The sequence below is a fragment of the Grammomys surdaster genome, unplaced genomic scaffold, assembly GCF_004785775.1.
Source record: "Grammomys surdaster isolate TR1022 unplaced genomic scaffold, NIH_TR_1.0 66, whole genome shotgun sequence".
NCBI classification, from domain to species: domain Eukaryota; kingdom Metazoa; phylum Chordata; class Mammalia; order Rodentia; family Muridae; genus Grammomys; species Grammomys surdaster.
Window position 1 is genome coordinate 14480254 of NW_021604568.1, and position 13832 is coordinate 14494085.

At 47.4% G+C, this 13832-nt stretch overlaps 1 protein-coding gene across 5 annotated transcripts in view; it reads right to left on the reverse strand.

Moving 5' to 3' along the window:
- Gpam (glycerol-3-phosphate acyltransferase, mitochondrial) overlaps positions 1–13832 on the reverse strand; it is a 97018-nt gene that overhangs the window by 44932 nt on the left and 38254 nt on the right. For 2 of the 5 annotated variants that reach the window (XM_028774639.1, XM_028774649.1), the window contains exon 1: positions 10526–10753. The exons of 2 other annotated variants lie outside the window; for them this stretch is intronic. The gene's annotated coding sequence lies outside the window, so the exon portion shown is untranslated. Of the gene's footprint in view, positions 1–10180; positions 10259–10525; positions 10754–13832 lie in introns of those variants that run through there. One more of the 5 variants, XM_028774662.1, reaches the window with a different exon arrangement.

A 13832-nucleotide genomic window follows, 5' to 3' on the forward strand; every position in this document is an offset into this window, starting at 1 on the left:
AGTACAGAGAGCAGTAGTTTCCCTGACCCTGAAGAAGCTATCCCACCAGCAACAGCTAAGAAGCAAGCTCTCCTACAAACTACAGATAGGTCTTAGCTGTGTTTTCTTCAACTTTCATACAGTTTTCCAAACATGAGCCTCCAAAGTTTGAGCAAGGAAGCAGCCTTAGGATGGGGAGCCAGTGTCTGAGAGAGCTGTCACCTGTCCCAGCTCTGTTGTTAAGCAACACAGAGGGCCTGAGAACCCCTCCCTAATTGTCCCTTTTCCAAGCTCTCTTTTCATCAGTAATGAGTCAGCCTCTTACCTTTTCACCACCAAAGTCCTGAGTTTTTAACTGTGTGTTTGCCCTGTCTTTATTACTGCAGAATTGCTACCATAGTGTCTTAGTTACTTTTCTATACTGTGATAAAACACCAAAGCCAAGGCAACTTATACAAGAGAGTATTCAGTTTGGCCTATGTTGATGAAGCAAAGGGACAGCCTAGAGCTTGAATCTTGACCCATAGCCACAAGGCAGAAGAAAGGACTGAAAACTGAAAGGATCTTTTAAAACTTCAAAGCCTACTCCCAGTGACACACCTCCTCCAACAAGAGCACACCACACCTCCTAATCCTAACTGTTGTTCCCCAAACAGTTCCCCCAACCGGGATGGAAGTCCCCAGGGGCCATTCTCATCCAGACCACCACATTAACATCTAGAGGTGAAGAGATCAGGAAGATGTGGGAGGCAGTGGGGAGGGGAAAACGTGGACAAAATCTACTGATGGAATTTTCTTCAAAAAAACAAACAAAAACAGTATGGATTACTGACAATGGATTTTCTCTCAGTACCTCATACCAACAGGACTGTGGTATTACCAATATGCTCTCCATATGTAATATTATTTAATTTTCACAATTTTCTGAGCCAGGATGGACCCTACCACAGGCCGGCCTCTCAGCTGTGACGGCAGTCGAGCAAGATTCTGGAAAGAGACTGGAGTTCACTAGGAAGCAGGACTGGAGTTAGGGTAAGAACTTCTTCTGTCAAGACCTGTACTCTCCAGAGATCTCTGGAGCCCTCAGGGCAGAGGAAAACATAGTCTCATGTGTCCTTACCTGGAGGTCCTTCTTTCTTGGCTACCATGTTTCCTGTTCCAGGGTTCCAAACACCAGGGTGCTTAGAATCAACACAGCAGCCCCCATGATGTCCAAAGCATGGCCTCTGCCCTATCTACACTTAGAATTCAAGGGAGGTGGTAGCAGTTAGTGCCACAGGAGAAGAGATCTGGGAGCACCCAGAGAAGGAGTCCCCTTGCCCTTGGTCCGTCATCAACTTGCATAAGCAAGTGACTAGCATGAGCTTCTGCAAGTCTCTGTATCAGAGACTAGTCTTCAAAAGAAAGAAAGAACTCCCTCAGGGAAGGCCCAGATGGACAATCTGGTAACATACTTCTTCACACACAAGGCTCAAGGAAGAGGGGGTGTAAGAGCAGGAAGATGGGGAGAAGTGTTGGGAAATGCTCTCCTCTGGACACAGCACGCTGCTGCTGCCCATGCGCACCTGTAGTTACTCGCACAAGATCAAGCCAGTCAAAAGTTTCCAGTGTGAGCCAGGTGTGATGGTACACACCTTTAATCCCAGCACTCGGGAGGCAGAGTAAATTCCAGGCCATTCTGGTCTAACATGAGTTCCAAGCCAGCCAGAGATATATAGTGAGACCCTGACTCAAAAATAAAAAAGAGAGTTGGGGAGGGGGAGGGAAAAAAAGAAGAAAAGAAAGTCCCAGCACTAAGGTGGAGGAGCTCCCAAGGCCTCACCCATGATTGAGGAGCTACTGGTAGTTGCTGACTCTGGGGGAGGTTGAATCACTTTTCTTTGGGTTTGGTCCCAGCAAGTGATCCCACAACCACTCTTACATGGGCAGCACTAACAGCACTTAGTAGGGTATAATATTTTGAGAGAGAGAGAGGTGGGGAGAGGAAAGAGAGGGGGCAGTTGGTAGGGAGATAGACATGTTGAGGGGAGCGGGAGTCAGAAAGTGTACATACGATCAAAATTGTATATGTGCGTGGCTTTCTCAAAGAATAAAGATGCTAGAATTTCTTAACTACAAAAAGAAATCAAAAATAAAAGATGCCACATACCTGGTCAATGGTAGTACCGCAGTAAGAGCACCACTGATGCCTCCCTCCCCCAGTGCTCTATGGGAAGCCTCCAGCTGCTGACTCCTGCTACAGCAGAGATTGGGGGTGGGGGGGACAGCTGTGCTGGAGAAGCAGCCCAATGAAGTCAATCACAACTGTGTCAGTTCAAACAGGTGGCACCTGGTGCTCACTGGTCTAGACCAGCTCTGGAGCAAGCACTCAGGGAAGGTTCCAGAAGACAGTAACCCAAAGCCAGGCAGCAAGCCAACATCAGGCATCACCTGCAGGCCGTTGCTGCCTCATGGTTGCTGATCAGCCCAGGGAATGAAGTCAAAGAAAGCGTCTAGTAACTAAACAGGCAAGTTAAAAATAGTAGCAGCCAAGGGTCACATAGATTAAGGTAGAACGTTGCAGAAAAACAGTTGCCTCTAAAAGAGATTAGTTCAATGTATCGAATTATCCCCAACTCAGAGACCGCTGTGGTACAAGCCAAGAGGTGTTGAGTCCCGAGGGAGAGAGGTGGGCCAACAGTGAGAGAAAAGCATCTATCCTATCGGCATGATAGATGCACACAAGTCTGACTCCAAGCAAATGCTCTTCTGACACCTGCCTCCCAACCCCACCCCTCATTGCACTTTTTAAATTCAGCTATACATAAACAGTGTAAGGACTTGTGTTTTCTAACAGTCGGTCTTCCGTGCTCTTTAGGGTGTGAGCTTTTTCTGTGAGGTTGCTGCAGAACAGCTAACCTTGTGAATGTGACTGAACCCACCTTACAGACTTAAGTGAGACCTGCTAATTTTAAACAACACCTAACCCAGAAAGATCCAACTACAGCCTAACTACCCAGACACTACCGCTTAGCTTATTGGAATCTGAGTTGCCTGGTGTGTATTTTCTGTTTTTCCCTCAAACACTGGTGAGTGGGGGTGCCAGTGTTCTGGAGCACACTGAAAGTGGTGAGACAGCCAACCAGATGACTCTGACATCTTGCATCCCCAGAACAGATCTAATGATGCCATGACTCCCCAATCTCAGCAGCCATCCCAGGCCAGGGCACCGGCCGCTTTTACAGCCGTTTCTAAGCAGCACCTAAGAGGAAGCTGACAACCTTGGGTTAACACAACTCCTTTTATCTTGAAATACCAATAAAAAATTAAGGAGCCCGATAGCACAGGGTACCAGTGGCTTTTATTTCCACTGCTATCTGAAATGGATAATTCCCTTTTAGAATTTCATGAGTTTGGCCCAGAAAGTAGATACTCAAGGCATTAAACATACAGGAGCCTGCAACACCAAGAAGACAGTAGATTCTACTTAAGGGTCTGACTGACACAGCCAGCTGAGTGTCATAGGGAGTGACAAAACTGAATATATCCTTGTCACTAGGCCAGTCTGGGAAATCAGACGCTATGAAATACATTCCCAGACGTGTGTATTAGCCTCAGTGACGAGCAAGCAGTCTGCTGGACAAGACTTTTGAGCTAATGTAGGGTTTTTTTTTTTTATTGTGCCAGGCACTGTATTATGACTATAAACTGTCAATGAGTAAACACCGTGACCTGATAAAAAGAATGTTTTACACCCCAATGAGCAAGAAAAATTGACTCTTAGAAAGCACAAGTCTTAACATTGTATACGCATAGCCGCATTTAAAATCCACAAAGAGAGTGGAATGGGATTGGGAAGCAGCTGTCAGTAGAGTATTTGCCACCTCTTGAGGACCCAAGTTGAATTCACAGCACCCAAGTCAAAGGTTGGATGCCTTGGTGTCGAAGTTTGCTCTGTTGCTATGTATTGTAATGCTAAACTCAATCCCAACGTCTAGTTGCCTAAAGACAGTGAATTCTCAGCTTTTGTTGTGCAAACCTTGCTCCATAATTTACAACTATTGGTTGACTAAAGATGCCTGTAGCTGGGCAGAAGAGAGGTAGGCAGACCTTCCGGTCCCAGGCTTGGGGTCTGAGGCAAAGACCACGAGGAGAGAGGAAGAAGGAAGAAGGCACTGTGAGGTGTGTGGATCGTGAGCACACAGACCCATTGTAGGAGCAGCCCAGGTTAAACATGGCAAGTGATATCTCAGAGATTATTGACGAGAGATAGACCAAATAGCATAGATGGTTGGTTGACATCTGCCCAGCTCTAATACTTTAAGGCTTATTATAAATATAAAACTTTTGTGTCTTTTTTTGGGGAACTAAATGGTCTAAGGTGGGGTAGAAACCCCCAAATAATATTTACCACGACATGATGGTGCGCACACGTAATTCTGCCACTGGAGTGGCAGAGATGACGAGTAGATGCCTAGAGTTCACCCTCCAGTCAGTCGAGTCTGATTGGCTAGCCCTGGGTCCTAGTGAGAGACTACGTCTCAAAACCTAGGTGGATACTGCCTGAGGAACAACATTTGCCCTCAGCCTACACATTCACATCCGTACGCACACACACACACACTCACACTCACACACACGTGAGCACACACACATGAACACACACATGTACACACTCACACGAACATACATGTGAACACACACCTTTCACATTTACCCTTATTTCACTGGAAAAGGCATTGCCTATGTGGGTCTGTGAGTGTTGAGGAGCCACTAGAGTTTGCTGGAAAAATAGCTTAGAGGCTCAGCTAAGAAAGAAGATAAAGCATGACAAGGGCAGTGAAGGAAGTGAAAGTCAAAGTGGGGACAGGGTTACCCCGTGACACACTGCACTGCACCGCTCTGCAATGTCACGTGCAGTTTCTGTTAATGACCCTCCCCTCTCCTGGGCTGTGAATTCCTCAAGTAGGGAGACTATGCCTTGTCGCTGAGTCCCAGGACTATACTTAGAGGTGGGTCAGGGATGCTGACCTACCAAAGGGGCGCTGAGGAAGCAAAGTACTAAGGATCAAAGGTGATGGCTATCAGATCCATAGCCCATTCTGTTATCTAAGGGTGCCACGCTGCCCGGTGTGGGGGTGTCCCACCTATCCAGCAAGTTCACCCTAAGCATCAGTGAAGAAGACAATTACATGTGATGCAATGCGGATTTGTCTGGGATTAAGACTGCTGGAAGGTACTTGGGGACTCGTGAACAAAATCTCAGCATCTCTTGCAAGTCTCCATGGAGCTACATCTAGGAGCAGCACTGGAGAAGGAGAACCAGCCTTCTGCTGCTGCCCAGTGCCCTGGTTTTCATTTTCCCAGGCCCTTGTTCTTCCAAGTTACTATCTGGAATTGACTCAAAATACATAGCGTTACCAGCAATGTTCAAGTAGACCATGGCAACCACTCCTCCTCTGCAGAAAAGGCTAGCTTAAGAGTTCACCGGGAAACGGAAGTCCTGGCCTCGGGCAGAGCAGCCCATGTGATTGGTTGTGGAGGTGGTGGTGGTGCAGTGCTTTTGTTTAGCCTGGTTTGCAGTTTTGTTTGCTGTTTTGGGGAGTGGGGGAAGTTGACTGCATTGGTTTGTGGCTGGACACTTGAAGCCCAATACACAGCCACACCCACATTCTGGGTAGAGACAAAGCAAGGCTTTGAAGTGAGGTCAGTGTACTGAGACAGCCAGATGGGTAGGGAAGGAGGAAACCAGGCCCGTGGCTGCCACTGGGACTCCTGCAGAGGTACCCAGGAACAGGGACTGAGTGCTCTCCTTATCACACCCAGCATGACACCCCAGAACCCCATTCCACATCTGAAGTGCAATTGAAGAACTGGATGGCACTGGAGTGGGGTGGATCAGGTTCTGGGAACTGAATGTTGACAATAGACCACTCCCTCCCTCCTGCCATGGTACTGTCAGGTTCTTCACCCGAGTGGAGGAAGAGAGACGGGCGTGCGGTTGCCTTGGAGAATAATGGGGCATCTGAACCGCCTTTGGAAATCTCCTGGTGTAGTGTTCCTCTGCACGGCATCTTTGTTCCTTTCTCAACATTTGATCCTCTGAGTGCCCATCCAACGAGGAGTTTAAAATCCAGAATACAAGTGCCGAGTGTTCTGGGCCTTGAATTCACAGTGCTGGGCCATCCTGCCAGTAACTGTTTCCTTCGAGCATCTTTAGCTAAAACATCCAGGCCCCTGCGAGGTCCCTTTACCCCTTGTGCCCAGGAAGCAATGCTCAGGGCTTAACTAGTGAAGCCCCAGGTAGGGAAAAGGAAATAAAGAGAGTTGATTGGCTGTCAGAGACTGACTGGGGGCGTGGCGAATGTCGGTGGCACAGACCCCTACAAGAAAGGTGGGAGGCTCCTTCAGCGTGGCTCAGGAGTCTGAGGCCTACAATCCTCCTTTCATCCCTCAACCTTCCAACCGCCTCCCTGGACACTGTTTTTGTCTGGAAAATATGCTAACCAACTTTTACAAGTGCCGTCTCTAATGTCCTGGCCTGAGAGTTCATAAAAGATGGTAGACTAAGGCACGTGGTACTCCAGGGCAGGCCAAGTGTCTGGGAACAGGGATGGGCAACCACGGAGGAGTCCATGAGCCCATCTCCAAAGTTTCAGCTCCCGCTCACCTCCAAGGCTCCTGTTCTCAGAAGAGAACAGCATTCTGGGTGGGTTTATCACCCAAGTTTACCTGTGGGATTTGAAGGGAAGGCATGTGGAATGCTGGCTACAGGAGCGACATAATTCCTGAGACAAAGCAAAGGAGAAGAGAGTTGTCACTGCCAGAAGGTGGACGGAGGGAGTAAATGGTGGTGAGGGTCTTCTAAGATGAGGTAGACCAGTCCGTCCTCCTGGAACAGTCTCTCTCCACCGGCAAGTAGGACAGGAAAGCAACAGAAAGAAAAATCACGTGGTTCTTTCCAGCCTTGCACTTGTTCAAGAGCATCTTAGACGTCAGCATGAACAACTCGGTCTTAGGGACCACTCAGTCCAGCTTTCTTCTCTTGTTCATAGATTCTGACCCCCAACGTAAGCAGGTCCTTGGCCCAGGCAGGACCACTGCTGCATGCCAGCTGGACTGAAGTGTTCAAATGCTGTAGTCCACTAAACAGCCCTCTCATGAGTGGACCCCATTCCCTTCTAAGTCCTTTGTCCTCTCCAAAGACCCAAATGGTCTATTTGTGTACTGCTTTTGATGCCTAGCGCACCATTCATACTTAGCTTATCCAAGGGCAACTGGTTTTCTCTGCCTCCCTATTCACCCTGTTCCCTGTGCTGAAAACACAGTAAGTCCATCACGGAATCTCTTTCCTCAAAGTCAATTCATGAAAGAAGTGCTGTGCCCATTTTACAGATGGGGAGAAACAAGGTTTAACTACCAAGGAGAAACCTAAGATTCAGTTACAGATATAGTCCTTTTCCTTCCATGATCTACTATGATTCAAATAAGATTGACTGAACAAGGACAGTCCCTTAATCTGAGGCCCTTAGTGTAAAAGCAAATATGCCAAGACTATTTCTGGGAGTAGAGGGAGAACAACTTAGAATGGGCATCTTCAGGTAATAGCATGGACTCACGAGCATTAGTGGCCTAAGCAGATGCTAAATTTGAGGAAGAAAGGGGAAGCTGATGGCCCTCCACATAGAGGATCCTCCAATGTCGGGAGAGGCAAACGGTGCACAATTATTTGCCTGACAGAAATATTCCAGAGGGCCAGGCAGCAAAGTGTGATGAGGCCAAAGCCAAGGGCCCAAAGCATGTTGGGTGAGCAAGCTCCAGGCTGAGTCTAGATCTGCCTGATGTGTAGTCCCAGCTGCAGCTGTAACCAGTAAGCATGGTCCTCTGAGCACAGGGTGATGTTAACCTGTCAATCTATGCACGAGACCAATGAGATCCACCAGAGTGAAGCACCGCGTGCGAGAGCCTGACATTCACAACCCTAGCTAGTTCACTTCGAAGCCGGGTATGAAATCTCCCTCCGTCTGTACAGGAACTGAGATGGGTAAAGGATTCAATGGGGAAGGCAGATCTTGGCAGAGGGCGGAGCTCAGACCACAAAGCTTCTCCTTTGGAGGTCTCATGGGCAAGCTCCCCAGCTGACACAGAGTCAGCCCACAGCTCACAGGCATGAAAGGGTAATGGAACACGCAGAACTCATCCTGCTCCCAGTTTTAGCCGTCATTCATGTGCAGTTTCTTGACTCACTCTGCTCCATCGTGGCATCGCGCTGGGAAACCATGGGACTCTGAAATCTCCATTACCGTTCTAACTTATAACTACCCCTCAACCTACAGTCTGCTTGTTGGGGATTGGTTCTAATGCTTTGATTTAATCATGAATCTATGTGAGTCCAAATGCTGAAGGTCCTTGTCCCCAATAGTTTTATTGATCAATCAATAAAGATGCCAGTGGCTAATGGTTGGGCAAAGGGAGACTGGATGGGACCTTTAGATTTGCTCGGGCTAGGAACTGGGAAAAAGGAAACAGAAAATCATCATGGCTAGGGGTCAGGGGCTGGGGGAAGAAGGATGGGACATAGGAGCTGCAGGAGAGAGAGCCAACCAGCCATGTGAGGTTTCAGGTGGGTGGCCACTGGCCACTTAGTTCCCTGATTGGGCCTGGGGTAGCCGGGGAAGGTTTAGGAGTGCCCAACCTTTGAGCTAGCCAAGGTATTTTAAAATTAACTCTGTCTGTCTGTGTGTGTGTGTATGTGTGTGTGTGTGTGTGTGTTCCATTCGCTAATCCAGATAGCTCCTGGGCAGATACATGTGTGTGCACTCACACACATGCGCACATGAGCACGAAGAGGAGTAGCTACACTCTCCGCTACATCTGTTCCTCCCCTAAGTGAGTTGACTGTTTCTTCCCTAGCTGGTCCTGAAGACTGATTCAGTGAATGAAAGGCACATGGAGGAGTATCCGCAGGTAGAGGAAGGTTCTCAGTCAATGTTAGACATTGTGAACAGTGAGAATACTGCACATCAGAAATTGAGTTGCCCCAGGGCCTGGCTGCCACACCACACCTGCTCCCTGCCCTGACAGGGGCAGAGAGAGCAGGTATACTCATCAGAGATTAACCTACCTAAGCCTTTGACTTGACCAGGATCAGAGGCAGAGTGGGAATGCTTTTAAGTGGCCAGTATTAAATGTGCTGTGGTACTTCTATGGAGGGTCATGGGGTTCGAGTACTATCCATTCAGCAAGACAGAGAAGAAAGGATGTGAAGGACAAGGCCAGCCAGGCCACGACAAGGGAGGAAATGTTTCCCAAACAGCAGAGAAGAGTCAGGCAAGGAGCTGTAAACCCTGCAGAGTCCTCCACCCACACCACGCCCCTACAGATGAAGAGGAGCAGGTTTCACTAGAATGAGCCCCTCAGATCCATGACTTTTGATCCCCGAAAGGTCAATGGGGATCCACAAAAGAAGCTCCTGGGGAACCCACAGAGTAAGAACAAGGAGCGACCTCCTTCTGTGTAGAACCACATGCAATGAAGCCATACTCTACCACACACAACAAAGTAGAGATAATCTTGTGACAACAGGAGAGGGACGCCTATGAATAAACGTAGTGACCGAGAAAGGCTGTCTGTGTGCCTTTCCTTGACCTATGGTGTGTATGGGAAAGGAGAGAACTTAAGACACCCAAAGTAGCTGGACACGGTGACACATGATTTGAATCCAAGTACTTGGAAGGCAGAGGCAAGTGGATCTCTGTGAGTCTAAGGCCAGCCTGGTCTACATAAAGAGTTCCAGACCAATCAGGAATGCATAGTAAGACTGTCTTAAACAAACAAAACCCACAAAGTAGCACCGAAGAATACTTTCTTGTTCAACCAATAAATTAAAATGGATGACTTTGTTTTAACACTGTATCCTCTCTTCCTCAGCCAGCTCCAGGTCTGAGCTCACAATCAGGGCCTTTCTTCAGCCCTGGAGCCCAGCTCTCATCTGTAGAAGCTGTCAATCATAGAACACTCTACCAGACCCTAGCTCAGAAATCACCACTGTGTTGGGATCCAAAGGCATAGGAATAGCCAGGGCACAGGCAAACTTGGAAACTAACTTGGACACAGAGTACTCAGTTCAACACCTCTCCTCTGGTCTTTTATTTTGCCTGAATGTAGAAGAAAAGATCTAGATTCTTAGCAGTCAGCAGAGCATTTGAAGGCCATGTCCCACCTGCAAATCACATTTAGTGGTGTTTCAAGTAAAAGCCATCGGGGTCTCCTCTGAGCCTTGGTGACAGATGACAGATGCCTAAGGAGTGTGTAGACATCAAGAAAAAATGACTCGGGGTACAAACAAACTCATGCAACAAACTATATCATGCAATAGCTATGTTACAGACACCCCTGCACATCACCCAAGCCACTAACCACTTCTTCCCAAGAGAGTCTCGCCGCGATTCTCAGCTCTTTCTTCGGAGGCTTCCTCTACCTGCCCTGGGTTCCACTTTGCATCTTTCCTGTGTCTAAAGCCATCATACCCTGAGAACTGGTCCCCGTGTCCCAGTTGCTCAAGTACCTGTATCCTTGATGTGGTGTCTGGAATTATTTCCAGTCAGTTGATTAGCAAAACTGTCCCAGACAGCTTCAGAAGAAAACAGCTTCGGGCGTGGGTGATTTAGAAGCTCCTTCAGAGGCCTATTTATGTGGCTGGTGGCTAGAGGATGGAGGCCTTCGGGTGCACGGCAGTAACCCCAAAGAAGCACGACAGGCAGCAGCAAAAAGTCTAGGATGGTTTTGCAACAGCGGAGGAGGAGGAAGGCTCTTTCATCAAATAATAACCAGCCAGAGATAAGGCCTGCTAGGCTGAGCTTGGTCAGCCAATCGCAAGCTTCAGAGCATGAGAAGAGGCAGACCCAGGCTTCTGGAGCCAGTTTTAGGGCTCGTTATAATTTAATGATGCTGCACGGGGGTGAGTGGGGGTGGGGTGTCTTCTTGGCTTCTCCTGATGGTGATTTTCTACTGGGTGTGGGGGGAAGGGGGGCAGCAAAGCTCTAAGCTCAATAGCCCTATTCTCTGTGAAGGTGGCTATGCTAAGCATCGGGTCACATGGAGGTCTAGGCTCGTGGCCTGGCTGGGTCTACTTTGCCAAGAGTTCTCTCTCCTTGCCTCTGGGGAGCTGAGAAAGAGACTTCAGTGGGGCTGAACAGTGTAGGGTCAACAGAGGGCAAGCCTGTTTGACACTGGGTATGCAGCTCCCTGCTGGCGGTGCTGATGGGGTCATGGACACCTTGGTGACTTGAACTCAGTCCTCTGAGATGGTTCTCACACCATCTCTTCTGGGTGCTAACGTTCCTGTTTGTAGTGATGGGGTCTCTCCATCTGCCCGGCCTTTTCAGCCACAATTCTTTCCCAAGGTAGCACTGATCTTTTAAGATAAAAGATTTATGGTGAAGAAGATGGTTTCTGGAGGCCCAGCTGGCCTGGAGCTACATAACTGCCCTTGCATCATACCAGCCCTGTGACCTGACTGCAGAAGCTAGATGTAGGGGAACTTCTGCCAACCCTATAGAAACATAAACCTTTAGCTGACGCTGATGTGTTATATCTGAACACAGAAAGGAACTTAAATAGGACCATTTTGCCATGTGAATAGCCATTCACTCACCAAGTATGTCTTCTGTATTCATGGCCACCATGGGAGGCAACACACTGAGGCAAAAATGGTGTGGCTTCCCACCCTCGTGACACATGGTACATCGTGAGTTCATTAAAGGAGTCCTTAGTGGAAGGGAGCCAAAGTCAGGGCCAGTGCCGGGGCTTGTTGTGAAGGTGTGTGCTTGTCTAAAGAGAACAAATCGAAGAATCACGCAGTGGTGATGGGAAGTCACGTGGAAGATTAGGCGGAGGAGCAGAGCCACATACTGTCCAGGGGACTGCACACAAGAAGTAAACCCTGAGACAAACTAAAAATCAAATTTATGTCATGTTTGTGTGCATGTGTGTGTGTGTGTGTACATGTGTGTGTGCATGTGTATATATATGGGTATGTATGTGCGTGTATGTGTATATGTGTGTGTATATGTGTGTGTGTGTGTACATGTGTGTATGGGTGTGTGTATATACATGTGTATGGGCATATATGTGTATGTGTTTGTGTATGTGTGTGTATGTGTGTGTATGTATGGATGGGTGTGTGTATAAGTTGGGGGAGTATGTGTGTGTGTGTATTGTGTGTATGTGTGTGTATGTGGTGTGTGTGAGTATGGATGTGTGTATATGTATATATATATGTGTGTATATTTGTGTGTATGTGTGTATATGGGAGTAAGTGTGCGAATGTGTGTGGATATGTGTATGGGTATGTTGTATATGTGTGTGAGTGTATGTGGGGGGGATGGGGGTATTGTGTAAGGGTGCACACGTACATGGATGACAGAGGTCAGTCTCAAGTGTGTTCCTCTGTCACTTTCCACCTTGCTTTCTATTTATCTGGTCTTGTTTTGTTTTGTTTTAAGGCAGAGTTCTCACTTTAACGTGGTACTAACTAATTCAGCCTAGCTGACTGCCCTGTGAGCCCCAGGGATCCATCTGTCTTCAGCTCCCAGCACTACGATTTCAAATGTACACTACCATCTTCTCTGGCTTATTTTGGACCTTCAGGGAATCAAATTCAAGTCCACAAGTTTGGTTGCCAAACACTTTACTTACTCCTCACACCAAACTCAGGTGTGTATGTGTTGGTGTGTGTGTGTGTTTATGTATATGTATGTTGTGATATGTGCATGCTTGTGCATTTGTAGGAAGTGACACATGTTTGTAGAGGCTAAAGTCCAATCTCAGAGTCTAGGATCTTCCTCTACCACCGGCAATGAGCTCACTATCTAGGGTAGACTGCATGGCCAGTGAACCGCCAGGGTCTGCCTGGGTCTGCCTTCTTCCCACAGTGCTCGGTCACAGATGTTTACACACCTGACTTTCTTGTGTAAGCTGAATCCTCATGTTTGTGTAGCTTGTAGTTTACCCACTGAGTCGTCTACACACAAACACACACACTCACACACCTCATGTCTCATTGAGAGTAATTCATCGACCATAAATTACAGTGTCTATTTTAAAAAAACTTCTGCTGTATTGGTGGAATTGAACAGCCATCAATGGAATGAACTTTAGAGTACGTTGAAAGACTGTTAAGAAAAGCTTGGTGGAAGGAGGTGTTTCTATAGATAGGATCAGAATTCCTAGGATATAAATGCATCAAAATTTCAAAGAATAAATGAGAATATTAAAACTAATGAATAGCAAGGAGAGATGGGTGTAGCACTGAATCAGGTTGTTCGCCCAGCTCACAACATGCCCTGAGTTCTTCAGTGAGGAGAAGATAATTTTTGAAAAACACCTCATTAACTCTCCCGTCCCTTCAACCCCCACCCTCTTCCCCAGCTCCCCCAGGAGAGAATCCCTGCCGTTCTCTACACAACCCTAATCAACTTGCATTCTCTATGGGATCTCCTCTTCTAGACATTTCATAAAGGTTGTCGTAATATGTCACCTTAATGTCATAAATATCCCTTCATGTCATAAATATGTCACTTTCATGTCATAACATGTCCCTTTATGCCATAAATATATTCCTTCACATCATATCATGTCCCTTTGTGTCATAGCATGCCCTTCCATGTCATAGCATGTCCCTTTGTGTCATAGCATGCCCTTTCATGTCATAGCATGTCCCTTTGTGTCATAGCATACCCTTTCATGTCATAGCATGTCCCTTTGTATCATAGCATGTCACTTCATGTCATAGCATGTCCCTTTGTGTCATAGCATGTCCCTTTGTGTCATAGCATGTCCCTTTGTGTCATAGCATGCCCTTTCATGTCATA